The 23,035-nt window shown below is 40.3% G+C and overlaps 1 protein-coding gene across 2 annotated transcripts in view; it reads right to left on the reverse strand.

The window, feature by feature from the left end:
• The window catches only part of CPEB2 (cytoplasmic polyadenylation element binding protein 2), a 76,269-nt gene extending 53,522 nt beyond the window's left edge, over positions 1-22,747 (reverse strand). For both annotated transcript variants that reach the window (XM_035324288.1, XM_035324287.1), the window contains exons 1-2: positions 22,740-22,747; positions 21,549-21,553 (exon numbers count right to left, since the gene is read on the reverse strand). The gene's annotated coding sequence lies outside the window, so the exon portion shown is untranslated. The remainder of the gene's footprint in view (positions 1-21,548; positions 21,554-22,739) is intronic.
• Between the last annotated feature and the right edge of the window lie 288 nt (positions 22,748-23,035).

A 23,035-nucleotide genomic window follows, 5' to 3' on the forward strand; every position in this document is an offset into this window, starting at 1 on the left:
ACCGTAGACCACTACGTAAAAATACCCGCTTCCTACAATAAAGCCCTTACCCTAACCTCCGCTGTACTGTTTAAAAAATATTGAACATTTCGATAATAAATAACCCTATTTTATCCGCTTTTTTTCCCTCCCACCCTCCTGCTTTTTCATTTATTGACCCCCGTCAGGGCAACTCTTCCCCTCCCAGCCGCGCCCGCCCGCTGGATCATCCCCGAGAGCCCTTGGCAGGTCGCCTCCCCCAGGGCAGGCCCCCCCCTTCCCCTTCTTCCTCCTCCTCCCGCTACACAACAGTTCCGGGGCCGGGCACCGAGCAACGGGCTCCGAGCACCGCGCGGGGCAGATGGGAGGCCGGCCGTGCCGCCGCCGCTTTGCCGAAGCGGGATCCCGCTTCGCTCCCCCCCTCCGCCGCCGCCTCCCCCGCCCCCAATACCGGCTGCCGGCCGGCCGCAACCCCCTTAAGAACGCCGGAACATTCGTCATAGTTACGTCACAGCGCGCTCCGCCCCTCCCGCCCGACCTTGGTAATGAGCCGGCTCGGGCCACGCCCCTCTTATGAATAATGCATGAGCGCCCGCAGCCCCGCCCAATCCCGCGTGGGGTGGAGGCTCGCGCTGCCCAACGACGCAGGGTTCCGTTGGGCGGGGTGGACGCTACCACTTTTATAGGAGGGGGTGCAAGGGGGGGGCTGTGTGGTGGTGGTTCGTTCCGCCGCGAGCCAGCCTCATTTGCATTGACGCAGGCGCGGGGAGGGGGTGGGACGCGGTAGCACGAGCTGAGGGGCTGGCGAGGCGCGGCTGTTATGGCGGCGGGGGGAGCCCAAAGGGGCGGGCACGGGACACAAATAAGCGTTGGCGGCGTGTCGCGGCTGGGCCTTTCGGGCTCATCTCCAGCGATATGTTAGTGGCCGCCGTCAGAAGCTGTGTGGCTGGTTTCTGTTGGGCCAGTGGACCCTTGGCCATTGGAAATGTCTCTTATTTGTTAAATTGCTGTGGGCTTGTTGTATGTGAATAAAATGCAGATTAAATAAAATTCTGTGTATGTGCTCATCTCTGACATGAACGAGGGTGTGTTTGGGGTGTATAGTTGGGTTATACATGTATATCCATGGCACCTCGCAGGGTTACCACACAAACACATTCACAGCACAGAAGACTAGCTGATAAATATTTTCCTTTGCTGTATTTCCCCTCAGTGCTCCACCATTATTCATTACGTTGGCATCCGTTCTAACTGCAGCTGTCTTAAACGTAACTAAACGTAGGGCGCCGACCGAGGCCCTGCCGATGATGGCATGCTGTGGAAATGTTGCCGGCCGAGTACTGGCAGTGCCCTGAGTAGCGCGTTGCTTCATGGCCCGGTCCTCACAAACACGGCTCCGGGGAGCTGTAGAACTGGTAGGATCCAGCTTCCCCTTCCCTCTGTGTCATGCGCCTGATGTTCGGTTATCTGCAAGCCCGAACAGAAACTGTCCTCTACCTGGGGCGTTTGCTGGCATCTGACCAGGGTGGAAGTAGCGCTGAGCTGCTCCCTCCTGCAGCCAGCTGCCTATTGCTAGAAAGTGCATAGGAACTCGTTTGGCTATTGTTTTTTTCCCCTCACCTTTAAATTGAGACCAAATTCTAGCAAATCTTCACTCAGAATAGTTATTGAGGTGTCCATGAGCTTTTAACTCATAGAGTTTAAGAATCATTAAGGTTGGAAGAGACCTTCAAGATCATCTGGTCCAACCATCCCCCTACCACCAGTGTCACCCACTAAACCATGTCCCTAAGCACCAGGTCCAACCTTTCCTTGAACACCCCAGGGACGGTGACTCCACCACCTCCCTGGGCAACCCGTCCCAATGCCTGAGTGCTCTTTCTGAGAGGAAATGTCTGTCTCCTCATTTCCAACCTCCCCTGGCGCACAAGAATATTCACATCTTCTATGACAACTTGTCTACCATGTTAGCTATCTACTCCAATCATGCACATTTATTAAAACAACTTTCATGGGGGGAATCTCATGTCTTTCTAATCATGTATAAAGTAAGCATCCACTCTGAATTAGTTTCCTCATCTACAAACAAACGATAGGTGCTACCAAAGGATGATTCATCTTACCCTAATTCAGGTACCTTTAAAGAGAGAAACCTGATCTCTCTCTGGTGATTTTGAGGAAAAAAATTGAGGCTGTTTCTTACCCAGGAGTTTGGTGGTGCTCCTTGGTCGTGTGGCTTCTTAACCTTGGTACAAACAAGAATGGCTGTGCTGAGTCAAATCAAGAGTCCTTAGGGCTCCTGTCCCTTCTGCCTCTGATATGGGATCCCTGAAACCTTTAGTTCTTGGTGTATGCCAGGGCTAGATATTCAAGCTTCTCCTCAACTAGATCAACTCCCTTCAAGAAGTGGTGGGCCCTGTCCTTGGTTTTCCAAGGGCTCTTTCCTTTATTTTCTCTTTCCACTTCCCTATTTTTGACCATTTGCCATTCATACTCAGTTGCTTTCATTTTTTCTCCCTTAAAATCACTTGATTCCTTCTCACTTTCTTATTTTTTAGCTGCCCCTGTACAGTGAAGGTTTGATATCATTTTTGCATTGGCCTAGTAGGAAAGGAATAAAGCGTGTGAAAGCAGATACCTAAATGAATGTGTAAGAACCGGCTAAACATGTGAAAAGCTTGCTTCAGTTACCTCAACTGTTTGCTATTCAGGGTCTTGTGAGACGTGTATTTTCCAGAGCTTAGGGGACGCTGGAATGCTCAGACACCATGTTCCCTGATTGTCACTGGAAAGTGGCCCCATACCTGGGCCCGAAGAGGGGAGCCCCTGACCCGAATGAGCTGGGGATGCTAGAGAGGATCCACATAGCTCTGATAAGGAGCTTTGACTAGACAGCAGATGTCGGGAGCAGCGAGTGCCACGCCATGTGCAACAGCACTGTATGTACCATGTAAATTGGAAAAAACAGGTGTTGCAAAACAAGCTGTCACATCGGTAAAACCCAATATACCTAAGTTATGCTTCTTGCAGCCGTTAATCAACCTGCTTCTGTGAACTCGTTGTAACAAATGTGCCAGGCATCAACTTCACCTAGGAGGCCTGTGGCAGAGCTGGGGCTGACAGCCCTCCTGGGCTTGTCAGTGCCGTACAGACAATGGCCAGCTGATTTTGTCTTGCTGTGTTTTGCATCATCCCTTGTGCGTGAAATTTTGTGTGCCAAACTGAACGAGCAATGCTATACAACACAAAGCGTAAAGACAAAGCTGATAAACTGCTAGGGTTCCAAAACACCTCTTCTGGCTGGAATTTAGGTGATGTGAAAGGCATCATCAAGGCAGTACTTCTGAATTTTACCCCTGAGTGGTTATTGCCTCCTCTAGAAATTACCATGCACAGCTTAAGTTCCTGCTTTTTCATAAAACCAGTAGAATAACACCTGCTATTGGCCAGTGTTAGAGGCAGGGTATTATTATGCAAGGCAGAATTTTGGCTCACCGTTCTGTTTTTTCTGCTTGAATAAAAAAAAAAAACCTCTAAACTTTTAGCAGTTTTAAATGCCAAAGGGATTGTGCTGACATGCTGCCTTCTTTTGAGCAGTCTGTGGGTTTAGCTTCTTTTAAAAGTGAGTTCTTGGGGGTTGGAATCCATGCCTTTTCATAATCAGACACTACTAAGCACATTACAATTGGAGAATATATGATCAGTCATGCAATGGACAAAAATTTAACTGTGGCATGTAGACTTTCATGTACATGCACAGTTACTTCAGTGTTTCCTCATTTTGTAAATTAACACAAACACCAGAACATCAGGAGCCTAACATGTAAAAAAAGAATATAACTGTGCTGCCAGGAGCTGCTGTTTCCCTCCCATTAGTTACTTGGAAGATCACAGTGGCTGTGAATATGGGCTGCAAATAACATGTTAACATGAAAATTATCTTTGCTCTCATTCCAATACTAAAAGTTGCTTTTCTGCCTGTGTGTGTGTGTAGTATAGTTAAAAGTAAACATAGCCACAGTTAGTACCAACTTCAAAAAACCTTCTTGTTGTGGAGTGGCTCAGCACAGAGAATCCTAGGCTGCTTGTAATGCAACAAGCTCTTCTTTCCAGGGCCCAGAACATTTACAGGCTTTTCACCACTTACAGTGATTTACTGCTGTTTGACCCTTCTTCGAAGGCTCTGCAGCTACAAGAACACCCCCCCCCTTTTTTTAAAAAAAAAAATAAATATATATATATATATTGATTTCTTTTTCTCTTTACTATTTTTCCCCTTCTTCTCCCTTTCTCTGTCTTCTCTGTTTTGTTCGTGGGCTCCTTTCCCTAAGCCATGTCTTTAGGTGGCTCTGTCTGTCCTGGGCCCTCAAGGGCTCTCTGCTAGCAGGTCTGTCTCCTGCTCACCCCTGAGCAAGGAAGCACGGTCTGCTGTCCTGTTTAAGCTTTGAAATGGGCCTGCGTGTGCACTCCAGGAACAGCACATTGTTCTAACTGGTAACGAAAATACGTGACTAACGTAATTCTGATAGAGCTGCTTCCTCTTAACCTTAAAGCTGATTTTTGTTAATGACTTCTTCCTCCCATGGAAGCGTGGAAGGCAGTCTGGGAGTGCAGGTTATTCATATAGAGAAACAGATGATGGGATTTGACATTTCACAGCAAAAAGATGTTTAAAGACTTATATCAATGGGTTTTGTTTACTGTTTTTTCTGTTCTTGATTTTTTTAAACTCTGGAAATAATAGCTATGCATTCTTACCAAGGAGGTGGGCAAGTCTTTTCCAGCAATGAGCAGTCTGTTGAGTCACAGTAGCTTACATTTTTTCCAATGCTTTTTTTTCTTTAAAAGAAAAAATATTAATCATCCACATATAAGAAATATGGGAAAGAAACTGTTGTTTGTTCACTGTATATCAGAATGAAATTAAAGCAGAGAGAAAATATAACATTAAGGTTTGACATAGTTGGCTTTGTTCTGTTTTTCCTATGGCCATTTTTTTTTTTTTTTAAAGCAGAAAATCTTAAAATCTGTGGGAGACGAGCAGCATTTATTCGTTATTCAAATCCCTACTTACACCGTGAGGGCTGTGCTGCCTGCTGAACTTGAAGGATATGGGTTCTGTTCACAGGAATGCAAACCAGTGATTTACTCTGTTTTTTCTCCTTTTCGCCCCGGAGTTTAACCAGCACATTAGACTAATATTTTCTTGCTTGCTAGTGGCAGTTTCTGTTTCTTTTTTGTTTTGGATTTTTTTTGGTAGTGGAAGTCATTAGAGTTTCTCCCAAGAGAATCACTGCCAAAGTAAACAAACATCTTCATGAAAGGAAAATAATGTCTGTGGAGCATTCAGAATTCCGTGTTTTACAGAAGAGTATTTATGGCAACCAACTAGTGAATTAAAGTGAATGAAATCCTATTTCTAGTTTGCTGCTCCTGCTGTCCTAATTGAATGTGGCAATTTCTGCTAGCTTCTCAGCTGTGCAGTGCAAGTTCTCGATATTAGTTTTAATTTAAGATGAAGGAAAATATAAGATGAAACTCAGCTTAGAAGGAGGATTTATTTTTTTAATTGTTGGGAATTGAATAGTGCTTCTGCGTGTAAAACCCAGGGGAATTGCTATTGTCTTCAAAATGTTCTGCGTGTGGTTGGCAAGAACAACAAGGACAGAAGAAAGTTCAGCTAAAAAATTCATAAGGGCTGCCTGGTGGAATGCATTGCAGTCAGCTGCACACCTCGGTGCTCTTATCCCTCTGAACTGATCATTTTTAGCTGAGATGAAACATTCTGAGGAACAGGAGGCTGGCAGATTTGCAGCGTAGATTGTTTGAAGGTTTAAACACTGTGACAATCTCATCTTACTGCAAGTCCGTAGATAGAATGTAAGCTTGAGTTGCTGAAAAATGATAGAAAGGCTCCATGTGTACAGCCTACAAAACTGTGAAGAGCTTATATTCTGTGTGCTGCAGAAGCCTGCATGCTTTCCACATCCCGTCCAGGAGAGCAATAATTCCCCGGTGGAGCAAGCACACACTTCACATTTGTTGAGGATGAGACCGTATCTCGTTCTTTGTTTGGGCAGCGGCTCTCACAAAGGGGACCAGTGCTAACTGGGGACTTGCCAACACCATCATATGTTTTGTGACAAATGCTAAGTGTTCAAAAAGTTGGCACTACAAAATAGAGATACTGTCAATCTCTGTTTAATTCTCAAAATGGCTTGTCGGATTTTAAAGCTTGTGTTGTTGCTGGTGCACTCACGCATCAGATAGCATTTTTAACAGTCCTCATAATATGTCTGGTTAATTTGGCTATATTACTAGGACATAAAACAAAATGATTCCTAGGATAGAGATTGCTAAGGTTTAACTGCTGATTTTTTCCTATCTGCTGTGTGCAGAGGAACAGCGTGTCCAGCCGTGTGTACCGCTGTAGTCAGATCACCATTTTCTCAGCTTCTTTCCTATGTACAGCTCAGACACACAGCTGCCACTATTTACCAAACATGAAGGTGTTGTTCACAGCTCAGGGGGTAAGTTTGGGATCTGCTGTACGGAACACACGAGGCAGCTCTGTTAATTACATGAATGTTCAGCGTGTATTTGTGTGCCTGAATATTGTGATGTTACCTCTGAAATTTTAGGGCTTGATCTCACAATCTTTGGATAGGTGTCCAGAGACTGGTACAACCAACTCGTGCTATGAGCAACTGCCTGGTGATTCCAGCGTTGGAATAATCTGATCCAAAGACTTGCAGACCATAATCTGGCTGTATTTAAGAGACCAGCTAGGAGACCCAAGGAGACCTCTGGAAATTTTTGAGCAGGGAAGCTTTGAAACAGAGCTCATATATGCTGAATGGTGTCCTGTTGGTAGCCTGCGTCTCCTGCATCAAGAAAGCGAGATCTGCCCCTCTGCGGGACTGCGCAGATCACATAGCCAGTTAAACAGGAGTGTATGTTTGCACCTCAGCAGACAGTAAAAGTCTGTGCTTTAAATTTCTAGGGGAAGATTTGGCAAAGTTTTCTCATTAAAACTCTGGAAGCTGATGGGGGAGCAAGTTCCCCTTCTGAGCCATGGCATCTGTGCTGTACTAAAAGCAAAGACAACCTATGTGATGTATTTGTGAAAATATATTCTCTTCTACTTGACCCTATTTCCTCTTTGAATGTAAGATGGATGTTCAGCAATTTTACAAGAACACCCACTGTTTCAATAAAAAATATTTTCAACGGATTCTGTAAGAAATTTGCTGCTTTAATTAGGAATTATCTTAGAAATTAGCGATACAGATCCTTCAGATTCGCTGTAGGACTGATCACACTCTTATGTACAGGTTAGAATTGAAGAAATACAGACTGAAATTAAGAAAGCTATTAACTGTATCGTTGTAACTAATTATGACTATATATCCAGTAACTGAGGTGAAGTCAACTCCAAGGCTGGCCAGTGCGATATCAGAGCTCAATCAGTCCGAACTGCTTGGTCACTGGGAAGGATGCTCGTCTTCCCGTTTATGTCCTATGTGTGCAGTATCTGTTATGAAATAGCCCAGCACCCATGGCACTAACGTTGAGACTGGCCAGGAGATGAGGCCATGCCTCTGGGAGGAGGAAGAGGAAGGCCTGGATGCAACGAGGAAGAGAGTTGAACTCAGCTCTGCCATACCACAGATGAATGTTCCCCATGGGATTTTCTTTTCTTTTCATTTTTTAATCTATTTATTTACTTAAAGCTGTTACGTTGAATTTCTGAACAGTGCAGGGTGACTGATAGTGAAGCTTTCAGTTATTTTGCTGCCTGTCTCCTTCCTCCTTCTAAATATGCCTACCTCCAGTCAGGACTCAGAAATAAGAACTCTCAAGTCCTCTCATATACTTTACATCTCTCTGATCTACTGATCAATTTTGAATCAATTTTAGCTTCATCTTTTTTTTTACCATTCATTCTATTGTGATGATACAAAGACACAGAAAACCAATATGCCTCTTTCACCATGTATATTTGGATTAATAAAACTGTATTATTCTTGTGGTTCTTTCCTTGGGCTCATTTATAACATTTTTAATAATTAAAAAAATAAAAGAAATCCAAGAAAAATTATGCCAAGAAATATGTAAAAAAATGCATGCATTAGAATATTTGTGCTAAAATATTGTAGAGTGCATTTGCAGTACAAAAGAATCATTGAAACCTGGGAAATGTAGTGAAAATAATGTACTTCAATAAAATGAAATATTAAAAAAGAAAATACATAAAGTCATCCAGGAAACCTTAATTTTCTGCTATAATGAGAACCTGAGGGGAATGTGGAATTAAATTTAATGTATTTCTTCAAACTACATTTTTAACCCTTTATGCAGTGTTTTACTAAGAAGAATTAGGGTTGTTTGGATAACCTAATTGCTAATTCTTCTACCTGCGTGTGTTTAGATTTTTTTTTTTTTTTTTTGCAAGTTTAATCTAAGTCTGGCACTGTAAGTCATACCTTCTAACTGCATAGCTACAAGGTGAAGAGACCAGGGAAAAGTCAGACCTATTATGCTCATCTTTTATAAAGAGAACAGAAAATCTACTGTAATTATGTCATTTCCTCTGTCATTATGGTATTGAGAGCCCAGATCCATTTTTATGCAGTGGCACAAAACATTTTACTATTTAAGTATAGTTTACAGGAGCCACTTTGCAGAATTGATATTCACATATGCCACAAATCAATTGTACCCATGATATTAAAAGGGAAAATTACTTAGATCTTTAAAAATTCTCAAACCTTGATAAATCTCCTTGAGTAATTGTGATATAATTTTGGGTCAGTGTGCTTTGACTGGAGGTCAGTCAAAGTGAATCATCCAGGGAAGCTTTGTTTTCCTATTTGTAATCTTTTTTGTGCATTCCTATGTAATGTGTTGTAACTGAAGAGAAAAAAAGCTTATAAATTTTATACATTAAAAAATGAAAGGGCTTTTCATTCTTTCATTTTTTCTTTGTCTTCGTTTCTTTCTCTTATTTTTTTCTTTCTCTTTCTCCCTCTCTTCCCCCCCTCTTTTTTTTTTTTTTTTCCAAATAACCTCTTTTTTCAACTTTGAAAGGTCTTCTTTATATGAGGAAATTTAGCCCATATAAACAGAGACAACAGTAATATAATTATGCCTTGTGGACACTTTAATCTTGTATAAATGCCTGTAGAATACAAGCGTCCACATGGGGAGTTATACCATCACAACTAGAGTGGTGTAATTATGCTGGTGAATTCTGTATGAAGACAAATGCTTTATGAAAGGAAATTTTATTTTGTCTCTCCACTTTTCAGCTTATTCATGTTCCAAACTAAAAGGACTTGATCAAGTCAATGGAAGTAATGAAAATTCAATGGTTATCAAGTAGACTGTCAAGTGCTGAGGAAATCAGAAAGTAATAAATATATATGTTTCATGATAATATTCATGTGCATTGTCATTCTTATTCTCTCGCCAGTGTTTGAGTTTGTGAGGGGTTTAGTGAAAATTAATTTTAAAAAGTCTGGTTTTTGCTCAGCCTCATAAACTAATATACCCAATAGCTAAACACTGGTAGAATATTATGGATTCTTAGTTCTTATAAAAAGCAACCAGGAATTCAGGCAGATATGACATTGGAGAATTACTTGAATACTTGTTAGCGTCTGCAGGTCTTCTGCAGCTAGTGCTGAGCAGATTAGCCATTGAATTTCTATATTTCCTGCATCTCAGTTAAACTGTAATTACTTAAATATGTGAGTACCAGAACAGCATTCAAATCTTCTTTACAAAAATTACCCATTTACAAGAAAGTAACTTTCAGTATGTTGATAGGGGTATAGGAAAACTTAGACAGTTATTTACAGAATATGCTTGGAGTGAATTACAAGCATGTCTCAATGTAATTGTTTCAGAGATTTTAAGACAAGAAGAGCCTTAATTTTGGTGACCTAAGCCAGCCCAACCTTAATATTGACCACAGAGCATTGCCTTGACATTGTTCCTTGAAAACCATTATTTCAAGGTGAGCTTCATTAAAAAGATATCTGGTTCATATTTAAAGAGTTCAGAGAACAAAGAGTCTACCACATCTATACCAGCACTCCCCACTCAGGTGAAGTGTTTTATTTGTGGTCTGATTTTAGATTCAAATTCCTTTGTTGAATCTTTCCAGGATTAAAAAAGCCTTTAGTGCTGGACATCATTCAATGAAAACACTTACAGGCTGGGATCAAGGCATCTCAGCCCTCTTTTGTTGTTAAGCAAATTTCATTGTGCTGCTTTAGTTTCTAACCGTAAGGCAAGATTTCCATATCACCAGTTTTTCCTGTAGTTTCTTTCAAGTTTACAAACAACCTTCTTAAGTAAGGACATCAGGGCTGTACGTGCCCACAATGAGGGAATTACAGCAGGAGCTGAACAAAAATGTGCTCTCCTCTTTCTGTTTTTGAAGCACGGAGGAAGAAATAAGGACAAATATATTGCATCTATCAAAATTTTCATTTTTCATATGTCTTGTCACAAGCCTTTTATAATGAGCAATGCCACGTAAGGTATTCCATTGGATGTTATGCTTTCACAAGGCAAGCTGATTAGAGGGACACACCAATGTGGCATCTTGCTGTGATAACCTGCATGTTTGTTTTTGCCCTGGCTAGCACCGTATACAATGGTAGGGCTTCCTTCCTGCTTCAAATTTAGTTTATCTGCTAAAATTTCTTTGAGGGTTGAAAATACAGTCTCCAAATTTATAAATTGTTTACTTTTTGTTCCAACATATGTAACCAATTTTTTATCATTGATAAATACACATATGTGACATGGACATGAATTAAAGTGATGCAGGTTACAAGGGTAGCTTGGCTTTTCCTCTTTTATTTCGTACTTTGACATTTTTTTACCTGTAAAATTTCCTGGCACTGATTTTTTGTTTTCTTCAGAGCATGTCCCAATATATTTGCCCAAGACTGTGAATAGAATTAGTCCCAAAAATCTTTCCAGTGAGCTCAGTCTTGAAACAATGCAAATGAAAGACGGGTCTGATTTTGACTATGAGTAGAACTCTGTAAGTTATATCTCTTTTGTAATTAGAGTACAGAGATTTTTGCATAGTGCTGACATTGTAATCACTGTCATGCAATGGTTAGGTAAGTGTTTTAAAAGCATATAAATATATGGTTTTGCAGTTGTACCCTGTCACTCTGAAGCTGCTTCAGGCCTGCTGTGCAAGCAAAATGAAACAAAATATTTAAATTTCCATTTACTTAGTAATAGTTTCCATTCCTCAACTGTTCTCTGCTGAGCAAACTGTGTGCTAGTCATGGTAATGCCTCAGCTAGATGATCTGAAGAATTTTTTGATGTCCTGAAAATAATGGGATCAAGTTTATAGTGGTTGTGCGGGGGTCTGTCTGAGGGGCAGGAGCACTCCAGAAGTGCACACAAAAGGGAATGAGGAAGTCCATCAGCCTGAGGACTACTTGCAACATGACCCTGAGTAAAAAATGAGAGGTGCTTGAAATTGCGAGCAACGAAACCGTCTCCTGCTGCTTGCTTCCTACTGTGTTCAGGGAAACAGTACATAGTGTACATGCTTTGTAAATAAATAGGATTGCATTGGATAAATGCCTACCACTATCACCAAGTCAAGGCATAAAATAAACAATATCAAAAATCAGCTAATTGTCTCTAATTGCATTTACCTACAATGTTTATAACAATATCTTTGAAAGTCCTTATTGAGAGTGAATTGAGAGAGAGATAACACATTGACAGAACTGAACTAAAACTACACAGCAAGGCTGCCTTGTAGTTTGGAGCCCTAACTAAAAATTATATATTTCTAATAGCAACGAGTATCTATTTATTTATTTTTTTAATTCCTAGTGAGAACAAAAATTTGATAGTTACAGAATCGTAGAAAAGCCTGTGCTGGAAGAGAGCTCTTGACGTCACCTGCTCCAAGGGCCTAGATGAGATACTCAGGGGCCTGCCAAGCCCAGGGATTGCCAGGGAGGAGGGTGCCCCCACTTCTCTGGGCAACCTGTTTCAACATTCACTTCTCTCATGGTGAAGGATTTTGGCTTATATCTGGATGGGTTTTCCCCTGAAGCAGCTCATGCCTATTGCTTCTTGTTCTGTCAGAACCTCCATCTCCTCTACAACAACCTTTTAATTGTTGGATGAGTGTTCCCCCCTCAACTGTCTGAGGGGCCATCTGATTTTTTTAAATATTTCTTTGGAACTAAATGGACCAAGGCTGGACACAGATGTGCCCTAGCAAGTGCTGGGTAGAGTGGTATGGCCACATCCTCCTGCAGGCCTAGCGGGGCAGCCCACGGCACAGTCTGCCTTCATCACTGCAGGAGCACGGGGCCTGCTCATGGTCAGCTCGACATCCTCCAACACTCCCGGCACATTTCTGCTCCCACAGCCCTGCCAGTCAGACCTAGCCACCACTACTGCCCGGAATAATGCTGCCCTAGATATGTGTCCTTGTTAAGCTTCATGCAAAGTTTATTTTCTGTCAAAAGAACATCTACTTTTAACCCTCAAAATATGTTTTCACTTTCGAGTATGTATAATGAAACCAAAGCACAGAAGGTCACGAAACTTCATGCAGAGAAGGGAGGCGCTCTCCTTAGTTTACCCTAAAGCCCAATGACTTCAGTGCTCACCCACAGCTTGGGACACCTGGGTTCAGTTCCTGACATCTTTACAAGAGCTGGATCCACATTGCTCACAACCCTGAGTGCTGCCCTTGGGAGGAGGCTGGAGCAAGCTGTGACGTATTCTGGGGTTCCTTCAAACTTCCTGTTGCCATGGTAATATTTGTGTTTAATATACTTTTGATGTTTCTCAGGTGAGGAGTTGCAAGTGCCTCCTCAGTTAACCTCTGCTAACTTGTCACCTGTGCACTCTCTCTTCTTCTTGTTTTACTTCAGAGATGCAGAAGTCCAGAGAAATTCCCCCAAATGTTTAAGAATAAACTGCACCCAGCTCTGGTGTGATCTTTATGACATACTATGTCTTTGCGTTAGGTTTCTTTCCTTTGATGTGAATGAACTTGCCTGGAGTGAGGTGATTAGTCATGACTTGAATGCTTCCATCTTGGTAGTGCTGGTGAGTAAGTAGGGGCTACCTGAATTTAATTTAAAAAGGGTACTTACTGTAGTACTGTTTGCTTTGAACATAGTGGTACTTGGGCCTCTTTATTCTTTTTGTACCTCATATAGCTTTATCTATACAATAAAGTACGTTTTGTGAAATCTATTTGTTTTGTCTAAGTGGAGCCAGGAAATACCTAAAAATATTTTCCAATGCTGTAGTTCTTTAACACCAACTACTTGGGTATAATCTTTTATGTACTGGTTAATAAAAAGTTGATCAATATTCGTTGCTAGTTTTGTTTTATTTTGGAACCCAAGTGCCACAATAAACAAACAACAACAACAACAACAACAACAAAACCCACACCAACAGCAAACACCATTAATGCTGGCAGTTTCCTTGCACAATAAAAAGTGTGCAGTTGACTTCTCCACATTACATTGCACTTGCAGATATCAGTACATGAAAAACAAGGACAATTTTAATTTGATTAGTATGTTGGAGGAAATAATATGACCATAGTATATTTTTAAGATCATCTCCAAAAAACGTAATATCTTCAAAATTTCAAATGAAATTCATTAATTTGGAGTTTATAGCTTAGCATGAAAATAGCACAAATTTCCCTCTATTTTACTAACAGCAAAGCCAAATGCATGGCTGGCAGGCATGTGCTACAGGCGTGCAGGGTGCCAATTCTGTCAGAATGGAGCGCACTGCTTTTTAGGACTTGTCTGCAAATGTGCCTTACCATCAGTAAATCCAAAATGAGGATTTTTTTCTGAACATCATGGGGAACAAAAACACCTTAAATTTTCTAAATCTTATGAAAATCTAAAGGATATCATTAGATGGATATCTCTGAGCATGAGATAAATCTGTATTGGGCTGCTTTCTGATGCACAGAGCAGTGTCAGCTCCTGATCACCAGCACTCACAGGTACTGCAGTACCCTTTGCTTTGTGGAAACAGATTTTGGCAGCAGTATTATGTGCAACGTAAAATCGACCAGATCTTTGGAACATCTTGTTTCCCTAACTGAGTGCTAGAAGTGAAAATTTTAATGGAAAATGAGACTTCTCAAGGAAATCCTGCTGGGTGTTCTTAAGGCTATGCTTTAATGAGCACACAAGTAAGTTACCTTGGAGAGGAAAGCTAGTCTAGTAAAGAAGGCACAAAGGTGATAATTAAACAAGAAATCAATATGTTAAATATGGAAAAGGGGGGCATAACTGGGAATGAAAATTAAATCTACAAAACATAAAAGACTTTTGGAGAAGATAAAGGCAAAAAGGAATTAGTAGTGGCCAGTAGAGCTTCAGACAATAAGAAGACGTTACAAATGTAGTGGGAACAAAAGAACAACTAAATCAAGTATAGATTTCAGTCTTGCAGAAAGAGACAGAACAGATCCAATGGCTGGAAATCAAAGCTTGAAAAATTCAATCACTATAAAGATGCAGTGAGGGTGATTACACGTAGGAATAATTTCCCAGTGTAGGTAGGTGGTAAGCTTGCCATTGCTAGGAATTTAATCCAATTGGATACACTTTAATCTGACTCTGGGAACAGGCTTGTGAGCGTAGAGTATCTGTGTGGATGGCTGTGGAGTTCATTTCTACTGCGCAATCCGTACATCTGCAAATTTATATTTGTTCTTTGTCACTCCCTTCTTTCATAAACTGTGGAAGAGAACAGAAAGCTCTCACTGCCCTCAACATGTTCCACACACTCAGCTCTGCATCAAGACAATGACTTAAAAAATAAAGTCTCATGATTCAAGGCTACAGCTGGCTGATTGCCCGGGTTAATTCCGGATTTTTTAATTTCATGTTGCTCTGAATCATTGGAGACAGGTGTAGCTGGTAATGAAACCTTGGAGAGATGGGGCCAGTTCTCTGTGCGGAGTCCTCTCTTTTAGAGAGCTGCTAGTAGTAAGGCTAGTAGTAAGGCTATTTCTTCCCAAAGTCATGGTAACAAGGACTCTGAGGTCTTCTTGCTTTTCTCTTCATTATGACATGTAGGCATATCTGAGTTCCTAATTTTGATCATTTGGGCGTATCTCATGTAATCATATAATCAATCCACTAGCACTACTAGAGCCTGGAACAGAGGCATCACAGGGTTTTTTGGTGTTCATATTAGCCTAATTTCTTCAAGGCTGAGGTTTTTTGTTTGTTTGTTTGTTTGTTTGTTTTGGCATAACCCAACTCACCAAAGAATACAGTGCTAAATGGGCAAGGTAATTCCTTTTTGCCTTTATCACATACAAGATGGCAGGTTGCCTGTTCTGCTTTAAATTCAACTGATTTATAAAGATCCTGTCAGCTTCTTTTTGCCACAATAAGAGTTATAGGTGACAAATACCATTTTTTTTTTTTTTTTTTTTTTTTTTTCCAAAACTGGCTGATTTTAGTCTTGATGCTTGATGGAACTGCAGGGCTGCCACACATGCTGCTCAAATGCCTATTTACTGGAGGTGTGGAACAGCTAACAAAGAGTTTGTTGTGCTTGCAGCAGCGTAGCCTCCCATTTCTGATTTTTTTTTTTTTTAATTTAATTTTATTTTTTTCCCTGCAGTGCTCTCTGCCTTTTGTTTAAAAAACCCCGTCCTTCCAAGGCAAAAATAAGAAGCTTTAGTAATAGTACAGGTCGTACCCCATGCTGGAGAGGGAGGATGCAATAGTTGTTCTTATTGTTTGGGTTCAGTTGCGTTACAAACAGCAGTGAGCTGAAAGAGGGATTTCAAGCCGTTAGTGGAAGCCAGGCAAACACCATCATCTCCTGACAGGCAGACTGGTCTGTCAGCGTCCTGCCTGGTGAGCATGCTGACAGGCAGCTCTCCTCTTACACCAGTCTCTGATGCACTTGGGTAAAAGTACTTGCTTGCTTCACAATATCCTTCTTTCCATAAGGGAAACTGAGGCTGTCAGCAGACACCTATTATCATCCCACTACGTTGTGAAAAGAGACCTGCAGTTTCATCAACATCATGTTTTCTTCTTAAGTGTGTGAAGAAAAGGCAGCTTCTGTCTTACACGAGCCATCATGTATTCTTTTGTCATTTGTGGGGCCAACGGAGGGACGCATTTGCAATTGCTATTTGTTGTGTGCAAGTGGAATTGTCACTTGCACGTGTACATATACGCATTGGCTTATCAAGGAAGGCACCTTACTTTGTCTATCATACAGTTTATCACATCACTGATTTGCATCACATATAACGTTGGCTTATGATATATATATGGTTAACCACATGTCATTAGCTTATGCTGTACCCACCTTCTAATAGGTCACTGAATACCTACCTACCTGTAGCTTGTTGTGCTTGCACAGGGATTTGTACACATGAGCTGCAAGCTAAAGCAAGTCTGTCTGGAAACTTGGAGATAGATGGGTTGAGAGAGATGAAGGGGAAAACCCAATAGATCCAGATACTTCCTCAAATGGTGGAACTACTGAGGAGTGGTTTGCTTTTGCTTTGTATTTCTTGAGGTGTGGTATACCCATGTTCTTCACATTTAAGTGCACTCCATCACGATACCTTCCAATCTTTCTGTGTCCTCACAGTAAGATTCCTTACATCCCCTTAGTTCCTTCACCATGGTGTTATACCCAGTTTTCCCTATGTCTTTTAGCTACCATAGCTTGGCCTAATGACCAGGAATGACCCAGCAGATGCTGTGGGGGAGATGCAGGCATCCTAGGTTGCCAACCGGTACATGTCCAGTATGGTCAGCAGCCACTTCCAGCTGAACCTAACTGACCGCCCTTCTCCTCTGTGAGCAACAAAAATTAATGACTTTGGGAGCTACATTCTGTGATGTGCTAAACGTTGTACATGTCTGTTTTAAGATCTTACTATTTTAAAAATGTCTACTCAATTCAATTTAGTTGAAGCTGAACAGACTTGACAGAGAGACAGAATAATGCACGCAAGCTCAATTTCCTCAGGAAGCCATGCTAAAAAAAATTCTACCTAGGAATACTTTCTGCATCCATTTGAGAAGCTTGCCATCAATTATCAAAATGAAGAAGCAGAGCGTGCTAACACTGTGTTGATTTAAACAATAAGAATCCATCCCTCAACAAATAGACCTGCTGAAAAGAACAAAGAAAAAAATGAGACTTGGGGGCTGTGTAACATTCATGTTTAGCTTCTGTATCCATTGTAATAACAGTCTCCAATCCTAAAAGTCACCCTCCCCATCCCAAGCTCTACAGGATATACAGAAGTTAAAAGGAGCATTTTATTTCTAAGGTGTCTAAGAAGCTCTGTCTTTAAGGTTGTTTATTCAGACTGGGTCAGCCTGAATTGTTTTTTATTTTCCTCAGTGTCAGTGCTCCTGAAGCTCTTGGAGCTCAGCATCTCTGAAGGACTGCTGCTCCGCAAGACTTCCTGCTAAATGTTCCTCTTACCCTTTACTGCTCAGAGAGTTTCTGTCCTGTGCAGAACATATGTATCTACACAAGCTTTGCTTAATCATTTTGGATTCATTGATACAAAGAAATAAAGAAGGAAAATGCACATTTCTTGCATCACTGTTCCTATTGCTGTAAAGTCAATATAAAAGGCTCTAGATTTTCTGAAAATGGAGTTTGGGCTTATTTTGAGAACCAGCCTTCTGAGAATGATTTCCTTGCTTTCTATGTTCTGAGGCCAGCCAGGAAGTGCAGTTTTTGCAAATCACTGCTTGTATTTTGGGTTAATCCAGGCCTTCCTGTGCTTTACTCAGTTGTTGTAGATGCATTTTATAATTTATATGGAATGTGGTTCATCTGCGCTGTGACTAGAAAATGCTAAACGCAAGCATTCAGTCATAGTTTATGCATCTGGTGATGCAGACTGGGATTTTTAGAAGAACCCAGAAGAATTAGGCATTCAAATTTCATTAAAATGCTGTGGAAGTGAAGCATATAAACTCTATTAAAAAGCTCAGTCATTATCTATAACTCTTGTTCTCTCTCCAGTTTAATTTGTGCATAAGTTTGCTTAGGGAAGAGTCACAGATGAGGCTAGTTTTGCACACTTTGTGTTCTCATTAGTGCTAAGGTGCAGTCCTATCTTAGGCACCTAGACTAATTTTTAAATGCAACTTCATGTGCTAATCTAACTACTGGTTTTATGATTAAAACATTGCTTTCATAGCCATAGAAACTGTGGTTTCCATGAAACAGATCAATAAAATTGTTCATACCAATAGCTTGGTGAGTATGATTTTGAAAATATACAATATGTTTGTATGACATCTAACCTGCAAATGATTTGTACCTTTCATGCTCTGAAATGTTTGGATATACACAGGTGAATAGAATTCACTTCAGAAAATAAAATGGTACTAGAGAACATAAAAGAGTTGGATATATTACTTATAAATGCAATGCAATGTGACTTAAGATTACATTTAATATATTTTCAGTTGTCTGACAATGCAAGAGCTTGGTTTATATGCAAAAATCAGTAAAGTAAAATATAATATAATAAAAAAAAACAAGATGAGGGATCAATTGGATACACTGTCAGATGAAGAAGATTAAGTAGGGAGTGGAGTTTGTTCTGCATTCAGAAAGGATGCATGCAGCACTACAAAATATGCTTACTGGAGGAAGGAGTTAATATTTTTTTGCCAGCGTTGTTCAGCCCCTACATATTGCAAAAGAGATTTAATGGCTTTTCTGCCTGGTGCTGAAAATAGAAGCCAAATTTAAGTTGTTTCTTGAAGGCAGATATAATTAGATCATGAAACTTCTGGCTTTTGGGTCTAAATAATAGCATAAGAATGGACATGCTAAATTAGAGCAGGATACTGTCTCTTAACTGTTTCTGAGGAGTGAAGATAGGAACAGTGCAAGCATGGAGTGATGCTTTCCCCCATTTCCAGCTGTGTGCAATGCACATAGTCCTTGAACTGTAGATTTAAGTGCAGTATATATTTAATAGCCCTTCCTGAATCCTGTCTCTATAGATTTTTCTAATTATTTATTAAACCCACTTATATTTTTATTATCCACAACATTCTCATAGCCATAAACTATACAACATAGCTCTGAAATTTGTGAAAAAAATATTTATGTTTGATTTAAACTGCACTATTTGCAGTTTAGGTTTTATGACACAAGAAACAGAGAACAACTGTTCCTTACTTACTATCTCTGTGCTGTTCTTAATTTTATATACCATTGTTATATTTCCTCTTAGTTTTTATTTATTTTTTTCTTTCCTAGTAGAAAATAACTTTCATCCAGCCTCAAACAGTTACAGGGTTATACTGCTGTTCATCCTTGTGGTCCAGCATATGCTGCTATTCCTACTTCTAGTAAACCTTTGAACATGGATCAATCAGAACTATGTGCAGTGTTTTGGATGTGGGTGCTGACTGGGTTTATACAGTGGTGCAATATTTTGGGGATTTTTTTTTTTTTTTTTTTTTTTTTCTTTCCCTTCTGTAATGGTTGTAACCTTTTGCTTGCATTTGCTGTCTGCCAGAGAGCACTGGACAGATATTTGCAGAGAGATCTCAACAAGGAGTCCAGGATTCTTCCTGGAGAGATAATTTATTTATAATTTATCACTGTGCATGTGCAATTAGGGTATTTTTTCCCCCTATGTATATTACTTCGTGTCTATCGACATTAAATGATGTGTGCTTTTTTGTTACTGAATCACTCAGTGTTCAGCATAACAACACCTTTTGAAGTATTGACTGTTCTGAGTAATTTGCATCATCAGCGAACTTTGCCACCTCATTATTAATCCTCTTTTCCAGATCATTTATGAATGTACTGAAGAGAATAAGTTCAAGTGCAGATCCCTGATCACTTCTCTCCCATGGTGAAAACAATTTATTACTATGCTTCAACAAATCATTAATCTACTAAAGAATTTTCATCCTTACGATAACATAGTTTCTTTAAGAGCCTTCAGAGAGAGAACTTGTCAAAACACTTTGACTTCTGGAAATCCAAGAACATTACAGCAATCCACATTCACCAGCTTGCTGACTTATTTAAAGAATATTAATATCATCAATTTCATCAACCCACTGTAAATTGTAAACCCCACATTTAGTCAGGTTTCTACTTCTGCAAATATTACATTATCTGTGTACTAAAAATAGCTACGAGTACTTTCATTATTTGTGTAAAGGCTTCTAGCAGTCAGTGACAATTTCTGCAGCAAAGTTATTGCTATGCTGCTAGAAACTCCAGAGTGAGGTACAGATTTTCATTGACCCTGAATGTAGCATGGTTTCTTTGTGATAGAACTCTTCTATTTATTTTCCATAAATGACATATCCCTGAAGCAACAGTGAGGGAATGAAAGTTACATTTTATCACTGTAACATTTGCAGAAAAGTGAACTGCTAAACTCCCTATTCATAATGAAACTTGGACTTGCCGTGAGTTCTTAAAAAGCTTACCTGCAGGTGCTTAATTTTTTTTTTTTTTAAATTTAAAAATTTATATCTGAGCTTTATGAACTTCTGATTAAACTTTTAAAATAAATTAAGGGTGAGAGGATTAGACAGGGAATTGGAAATGAACTGTGGTATCTTTTGCCTCTAGCTCAGCATTTTGAAGGCAACCCAAATGAGATGTGACAAAGCGCAGCGCTCTCCTTTCTTTTTGCTGACCTATGTGTAAGTGGAGTTTGGTCTTTGCCAAGTTCTTTGTGTGAACGGCCACGTCACCGTCAGTGCTAGTATAATTAGCTCTAATTAGCCCTTCATTGGAATTTAAAATAAATAGGCCATGATTTGGATATCACAGACACCAAATGATCTGCTGAGATGATCCACCCAGACTAGATGAACAGCCTGCTTCCCCCAACCCCCTCTTTTTTTCCATGAAGTGACAGAAGTTATGAAGTTATGCTTTAGGAGGCTGATATGCCCACCTCCCATGTTTTGCAGAATGTTGAGCCATATTTGAAACGTATGCTATAAAATCTTATAGAAAGACAGTTCCTGAGTGCTAGCCTAATAAAACCATGTTTTTATCTGTTATGGGTCTTAGTTGCTATTGGACATTTCCTTCCTGGCCTCTATGGAGATGTGAAGAATATCAGAGGAAGTCCTCATCAGCTGATGTTCAGAGAGGTTCCTACTTCCTCAGCTTCCTTCACACAGCTCCTTCTCAAGACAGCATCATTAATCTATGTTGTCCCTTTCTTATCACGACTCTGCCAGTTTCTTACCATGTTTCTGCTGCCTGTCCTGCTGCCAGAGTATCTTCAAACATGTAAGTCTGACTCCCTAGTCATTTCTCTTGGTCTTTGTACACCGATAGATGTCCCAGGGGTGGAAAGAAAAGTTCACATTTTCAGAGGAACACTGGATGCAGCTTCGCATCTGCAAATGTGTAGTCTATGGACTCTTTGGTGACCACCCTACTCCTTTCTCTTTGCTTGACTCTGAAACCCCAGCTGATTATTCTCTTCCTCAAAGCACCTGCAGGATTTTCTGGAGCTTGGGTGCCTCCTTCATAAATTTTTCTTGGCTTGTTGGAGAGAAGAAGTTCTAGAAGCTGGAAAAGGGCCAGTTCCTCAATGACACTGCTTGTCAGTAGTTGGCTGGGTCAATAGAGACTGTAGTGGGGAGCCTGATCCTGCTGCAATTCAGAGCAGTGCACACGAGGCTTCTGGTCAAAGTGTGTTGGCATGGAAATGTATCAGTGCTCTTCTGGGATGGTTGTCATTATCCTAATGGTCTCTATAGTATAGTAATGGGAAAAATGTTGATGGTCTCAATGTCTGTTTCACTGGCATATTTCAAAACCAGTTAGTCTTGGCACTAAAGTCAAGTGCATGCAATAGACAGCCACACTATTTTAAAAATCCTATATGTTATACCAGCAGCACTGACGTCTACAGTCTTCAAACACAGATACATGCCTTCAAACAACACAAACACTAGATGTTGTCCTGGAAGTAAAGAGCAGCAGTGGGAATCTGCTTTTCACAGATTTTCAACAAGTTAATAGCTGTTTTAGATCTTTAATCTAAATAAATATTTGGACTTAGTTTCTGAACAGTAAAAACCAGCCAGCTATTTCAATGCAGGCAAAAACTTAAGCTGTCAACATATAATTCCTGAAACAAGTAGAATTTCAGGAATCAAGTACGAGACATTTTTAGTTTCCCACACTAGGTCAGCACTTTCTTGTAGAGATAGCTCATCTCATAATGATGCACTCTATGGAGGTGAGTCATTTCTGCATTTTGGAGAGCAAAGTCTCTCTTTTAGCTGTCTTTTCTCTGCTACCTTCCACGTATTTTTCCTGCATTTGTAACAGAATGATACTGCCTGCTGCTTGCAAGTAAAACAGCTTCTCATTTTCACTTTCCTTACCCATAAAGAGGCTTATAAATGTATCAGGTTATGGCTGAGAAAGCTAGATTACATGCCACCTGAAAGGTACCACCAATTGTTCCAGAATGACCTTCCTTAATTAACAAATAGTTTTTTTCTTTATGCTGGTCCAACTATTTTGACAACAGCTACAATGCACAAGTGGGGATATAATTACACAGGGCTAAAGATGCCTGATAATGATGAAGCAGTCTCTCATCTGTATAGAAGTAACCATGTCAGTATGGCTATGCTAATACCAGCATAACTGCAAAACAGAAAACCAGATGTACCATTTTACTACACAAAGATAGTTAAAATGAGTGCATTTTAACTGTACAGTTATAGTTAAAATGGGCAGCGTAACACTTATGTGTTTGCAAAGCCTTAGAGCAGAGGAATGTTAAACATATTCTGCCTTTTGGAAAAGTATCTGCTGCCTAAAGAAGACCATAGCCTTCTTGACAATGTGAATCTCTCTTCAAGCCATGTAAGTTCAATTCTTTATACGTAGTCAGACATGAAATTGAGTTACAGTGCCTTAATATCATGTCTCCACCCCGTGTCAGTGGGGAAAAATCTGTGTGCATTCCAGCAACC

Source organism: Oxyura jamaicensis, chromosome 4 (assembly GCF_011077185.1).
Source record: "Oxyura jamaicensis isolate SHBP4307 breed ruddy duck chromosome 4, BPBGC_Ojam_1.0, whole genome shotgun sequence".
Taxonomy (NCBI): domain Eukaryota; kingdom Metazoa; phylum Chordata; class Aves; order Anseriformes; family Anatidae; genus Oxyura; species Oxyura jamaicensis.